Source organism: Geospiza fortis, unplaced genomic scaffold (genome assembly GCF_000277835.1).
Source record: "Geospiza fortis unplaced genomic scaffold, GeoFor_1.0 scaffold213, whole genome shotgun sequence".
In the NCBI taxonomy this organism is placed as follows: domain Eukaryota; kingdom Metazoa; phylum Chordata; class Aves; order Passeriformes; family Thraupidae; genus Geospiza; species Geospiza fortis.
Genome location: NW_005054399.1, coordinates 2,838,450 through 2,845,021, shown reverse-complemented (window position 1 = coordinate 2,845,021; position 6,572 = coordinate 2,838,450).

Below are 6,572 nucleotides of genomic sequence, written 5' to 3'. Positions count from 1 at the left end.
GGGCGGGCGGAGGGGCCTATCAGAGAGCTGGCAGGCGGCACGGAGGGCGGTCTTCAGTTCGCCTCCATCCCGCGCTAGTTTCACTGACCTTTACGGGATTTATGACCTGGGTTTTGTTTCTCATTGCTTTGTTGGTTTGGTTTGGTTTGGTTTGGTTTCCTTTTCTTTCCTTGGTGGGGGGAGAAACGCATTTTTAGTGGCAAGTAGAGTATGAATCACATTCTGTTTTCATCTTGAACTTCTCTTTCTTAATGAAACTGAGGAATTTTTAGTCCTGAAACCGCTGCCTAGCTATGCCTTGTGCTAGTCTGTGTCAGTGTTACTTAAACGATGTTCTGTGTAGTAATAAAGTTCAAAATGATTTCTTCAGAACTCCAGAATTGACTATTTCAATAAATTATCACCTAGATTCCAATCAGCCCTAATCAAAATATATGCTGAATATCACTCTACCTAAGAAACCTTTCACCAGTAGCAAATGCCCACTGTAGATGAGGATAAACACATACTCCCCTGTGTACCTTGCCATACAATTCCAGTGGCATTACGAAAAGCAGTGGAAACTGTTAACACCTGCCTTACAGGATCTCTCTCATGAAACTGTACACATTACAGTCTCTGAGAATGTCATATACATATGGGCTGTGTGCATATGACTACCAGGCAAGATTTCAGCACATGGAAAGATGAACAGCACCCTAAAAGGTGAATGTGCAGGATCATTTTCATCTTTCTGAAGTTAAACTTCCCACTGAAAGGAAAACTAGTGCCAAATGAACCCTAGATATTATAAAAGATCCAAACAGGTTGCTAATGACTTAGTCAATAGTGTCCCCTTTATAACCTGGTTTCTAGTTCAGGGTAGACACTTGTCCCTTTTGTGCTCTCATTTTTCCTAAATAGTGAAAACATTTGCAGCAACAGATAGGTAGAATAGGAATTTGGGTTGAAAGTCATGCTGGCTGACTCTAAAATATCAATACTTTTAGTAGGACAGTGATGAAAATACAGACGCACACATTGATTACTTAATTACTGTAATTGCTGTACTTGATTACTACAGCAGTGTTTGTTCTTAGCACTGATTTTAGAAAAATTCAAATGCAATTAAATGCAGCAAATTGGTTTAGTAAAATAACAATTTTACTGATATTGCTGGATATACAAGGAAATAATAGAATGTGCTTTGCACTCAAAACCGACTAAACTGTTAAGATGAAATTCACTTCATTTGTAACTACAGAGCCTTTAGGAATTTAAAAATCATGGGTCTTAGCTTCTCAAATTCTTACTAGCAGTTCAGAAAATAAGAGCTGTCCAGTGGTCTTCTCAATACTAATACTCAATTATAAACTTTTCTATAGTTACAGAGGACACAGCTGTCAAATTTCCTGGATAATTTCAACCACCTGTACTTTGTAGTTAAATAATTTACTTCCTTCAGCCATTTCTATCTTTGCAACTTATTATATGTTTGCCTTATTACAAAGCATCAATTTCCATTAGCTTAGTTTGTCAAACAAAGGACTTACATTAAAAAGCAAAGTATATATTATTATATTAAAAAGCACTTATATTAAAAAGCAAAGTAGTGGATTCTAGGATCTTTGATGTTAGGCAGGGTGGTTTTTGAGCTGTACAAAAGAAAAGGTAAGCAAAGTGATTACATAAAACTTTTTCATGTGATTATATATCCATAAAAGAGACAACTACTTCCTCCTACAATAATCAGCATGTCACAGCAACTGCAAAGGAAAATAATTTCCCAACTGATATATATCTGATATATATCTAACTTTTTCGTGACAAAGTGTTTTGGGGCAGCAGTAAAGGATACTTCTCCTTTACAAAGGAGAAAGCATTAATGCTTTGAATCACTACACAAATATGTAACTACATTTTACATCTGAAGTGCTAAACTAGGAATTCTCACAGGATATGACACTATTAATATCAATTAGTGCATTTAGAAAAGACAGATGTAAGACATCACACTTTAAAAGGGAAAAACCAGGTTTATTCCATGCAGTTTACAATACACTAGTGTTATGAAAAGGAAGTTAAAAAAATACCCATACACATTTCATTTGTTTTGAAAGTGATAGTTAACTGTAACCATCTTCAAATTATTTGGGAAGCCCTAGCAGATATTTTTCCAGGGAAATTTCCCTGAATTCAGTTTCTTGTCTGTGTCTGCGCTCTGAGTTTTGGTTAATGCAAATGCATTAAAACCAAATCATAACTCAAATTTTGCTGCAGTAAGAACACTTCAGATATAATGAATTGGCACAAAATAAAGCGTTATTGCTAATCCACTATCCAGGAAATAACACGTTGCCAGTATGGCCACTTGGGTATAAGCACAAACAGGTGATGCCCAACTGATTTTGAGACCAGTGATTTGGAGGAAAAGCTTAAAAAAAAAAGAACATTCGTTGAATTGGGTAGGTGATCCTGAAGAGTGCATAGGATATTGATTTCTCATAGCTAAGTTGAGGTAAGGATAAGGGCAGAAGCAGGTGGAAAAAGCTGCCATTTGATACTCCTTCTGTTTGATGATCTTGTTTCAGTTCCAGTAGAGAGGTTGGTAACATTCCTTTACAAGTGCCTTGGCACTTTCTTCATTCTAGCAAGTACACATGAACCAAGTTAATGTGAGTAAAGTTGTGCATAAGCTTTTGGAAAATCTTCAAAAGTAGCAAGAATCATGTACATAATAAATACATTTACTCTCACTCTTCACTCATTTCAGATGACGAGGCCTCAAAATCACAACAGGTCTTAGATCAAAATTTAGGCTCAGCTTTCTAAGGCAAGGAGAGCACTATCACAGAACCTATTCCCCTTCCACTCACCCCCAAAGTAGCAAAATACCTTTAAAAAAAGTTTCTCTCATTATAGTACTTATTAAGACACAACATCCTGAAGAGAACCCTCTGATGACTCTAGAAAGCTATATTGACAGCAGTATCTACTCACTGAACTTTTGAGACGTTTATGCCTTGGTAGACATCACTGAAGTAAAGGTCAACTAAGTTGCAAAGAAATATTCTGTGACAATTTCCTGGGGCAGAATCTTCCTCAAAGCTTCTCTATTGCCAGTGCTGTTCATAAAAGTCAAAAGATTTCAGCCAAGGTAATAAAGAAGTGGAGGGTAGGTGTACTGCCTTCTCTAGTGTGCCCTTATCCAATCTGGATACTGAAAATCCAAGCCATATAGGAACACTTAGATCTGCAATTGGTTCAGACATTTGTAAAAATTATTACAGAGTCCATGAGTTGAAAGGAAAACAGACTAGTTGTGTTTTAGACATCATATGTCTCTGGAACCTCAAATAAGCCCTGGAAAGTATTTTAGCCCTTAGCATTTCTGCTCTGAAAATGGAGAGTTCCTTCTGACAGTCATTTAGGCAAACTGGACAATAAGATCTATTTAGCCCTTTAAAGCCTCTGTTCATTAAGAAGCCTTTAAAGCCAGCTCCTGATTTTTGTGAAACAAAAGAAAACTTGCATGACACTGAGTTCAGAGAGCCTTCCGGGGTTTTTTTTTTTAAACTGAATATTCATACTATTTAAAGAATCACTAATTCTACACAAAGCCCCATGTAAGATCCCAAGATTGTCCTCAAAACTGGAGACAGCTGCAGTCTAAATTACAACAAAGTAACAAGGCATCATCCTTAGGCTTAAGTATTTCGAAACTGTTGTGCTAGAAAAGACACTTCTCCAATGACCACTCAAGTTTTAACCCTATTCTCTTAAGATAACAGACATTGTTAAAGGCATAACAAAATTTCATCTTTTTTCAAAAGACCTACAGTTCAAGGGCTGATCGAAAAAGTTAATTTGAAGAACTTGAAACTTTTGATGAGGTGAGAGAGAGAATAAAAAATAGGAGAATGGCACTTTCTGATTTTATCACATCTTAAGGAAACAAAGCCCCAGACTTCAGGCTTTCATTTGACTTCCATCTTCCTCAAAAAGCCCAGGAGAACTTCACTCTTCTCCCAGTATTTCCCAGGGAATACATTCCAGTATACCTGGGTAATTATAATCCAGATTCTATTTAATTCCACTGAACCAGATACTATTGCATTTTTGCACTCCAAGTTCATTTTTGTAATATTATTAAAAATTTGTAACTAATGTGTGTTAATTTGCTGGTGGGAGCTCTCTACAGCTTAAACAGAGACTGACAACTCTCAACAACTTTAGCAGACATTCAAAGAATAGCGTTCTGTTATGAGAAGCACTTTTCTGATAGTGTTATCACCATACTCAGCAGACTTGTTCCCTTAGTTGAATGCCTGCAACTAAGTAATCTTTTGTTTAATCTGCCAGTTTTCATTCTTCTCCTGAAAAAAACCCCAAAAATACCCCTCTCTCTCAGAAAAAGAGGAGATTGATTCAATTTTTGAATCTGCAGGAAATAGTCTTGTTTCTAATCAATCATAACTGTGCATTCACATTGCTAGAAATGGAGCTACACAGCTAGTGTCTAAAGAAAATCTCAAACCAAAAAAGTCAGATGGATTCACTGAGCTTCATTTTTTAAGAAATATCTTCTCCTAATGCTACAATGCAGGATGAAAGGAACTTTTATCATTACAAGAAATCTGAGTTTGAAAAAAACAGTACATTTTCCAACTTTTATGACTATATTATTGTATTGATGGAAACTTTAGTAAAGATTCAAAATAAGCTTCTAAATTCAATCAAGTCTTTGACACACAATTAAATTACTTTGGGATTAAAAACATGCAATTAACTGTAATCCATGGAAATCCCACAGTAAATAGGAGAAAATCCCAGGTAACCTTTGGGCTGGGAGCTGCTGAGTCAGAGTATACATTTGGATAGTTATTATGGACCATGTGACATCCATGTCTTTCAGGCCTCAGAATTACTTGTTCTTTGCAGACAAATTCTGATTCACCTGCCGCCTGAAGCAGTCGAAAGCATGTAACATAAAAACACCATCTCCAATAAAGGAACAAATAGCCTCTGAGAAAACCTAAGGCCAACAATATGCTGTCTCCTAACTCAAAGCAAGAAATTGCTATAGCAAATTTGAACTTCTGTTCTTAAACAAGTTTTGCAAGAAGTTTCTCATGTAAATGTCTTTAAGGAATTTCATCTCTCTCCTCTCCTGTTTTATTCCTTCTGCTCAGGATCTGAAGTTCTAACCTGGAATACTGCTCTGATTAAACAACAGAGGAGCTGTGTATGTCCAGAGTTAAGTTCAAGCAGTCTGCAGTACAGCTTTGCAGTTCCAGCCTGATAGTGAACCCCTCAGCTCTGCAGAGTCACAGGCAATTCTCAGGTAGGTACTCTCTAAACAGCAGAAAAAGAACAAAGGAATCCAGTTTTAACTGTATAGGTACATTGCTTCCTCCTTGCAAGAGCTTAACAGATGAAGGAATGTTTGCCAAGCCTGGTCACGGAGATTGGACTCTAATGCAATTACCTTGCATTACTTTATTTGAAACTGCAACAGTCAAACAAAAAGAAACAAAATTTATTTAGGGATAAATTCTTAATGCCTTGAAAAAAGCTGAAGAGAGCATTTCCATCTATCTGAAAGCCTTGCATGATCACACAAATTAAAGCAATAATGACAATAGCAAGAACAGGAAAGTAGTTAGTTCAGGTGGTCGCAAACGACAGTGTATTTAAAATAATTTACAAGGTACCTGCCTACTAGCGTTCTTTCTTTTCTTTCCTTCTTAAAATCTTTGTGAGATATTGGAAACAAAGTGCAAAAAATTATTAAACACTCATTTCCCTAAAATTAGCTATGGCAGGGATACAATATAAACTAAACTGCAGGTAATCTCAGCACAGAAGCAGGTTTTAAAACTGAAAATATTCTGTTGGGGAAAAAGCCCCATACTTAGAAAAAAACCACTCTTTTACATACTCTAAATTTGTTCGGTTTGCTCAGTTTGTTACTCATGCTTTGCCGATGTCATTCAGGAAAATTTCGCTTTATTAAATTGTCTTTTTTGGATTTAATAAGAGAGGCAACAGAAATGCTGATTCAGAAGGATGACTGTAAAACTGGTATTTTAGGCATTAAAATCCACTTAGATCAATGCTGAATTACTCTGTAGAGCACATCAGGAAAACAACAAGTAACATGGTTGGCTGCAATTGGCTGCAATGAGCCGGGGAGCTCAGAGATCTTGGTGGAGTCATACTGCTTAAAAACAGAGCGACTACTGCAGCAGAGGAAATGTTTTAATGTGCAGTTAACACAGACAATTGTTATGCTTATTTTCAGATACACAAGATAATCCATCACTATTTAGGGGACATCTCTGTGCTCAATTTAAGCTGATAAAATATGGGTACCTAAAAAAGTATAAAAGTATAAACATTTCCCCCTACACAATTACAGTTTTAGTAAATTAAATTCAGTTTTAACTTCTTAAAAAAAGACAAAAATTGAATGTGTTGTGGAGAGGCCAGCAGCTTCCCGTGCAGACCACATCCAAGTCACAAAATGCATTACAAATCCTTTCAAGCATTAGGCACATGGACAAAACATTTAGCCCATTGCTTAATCTGTT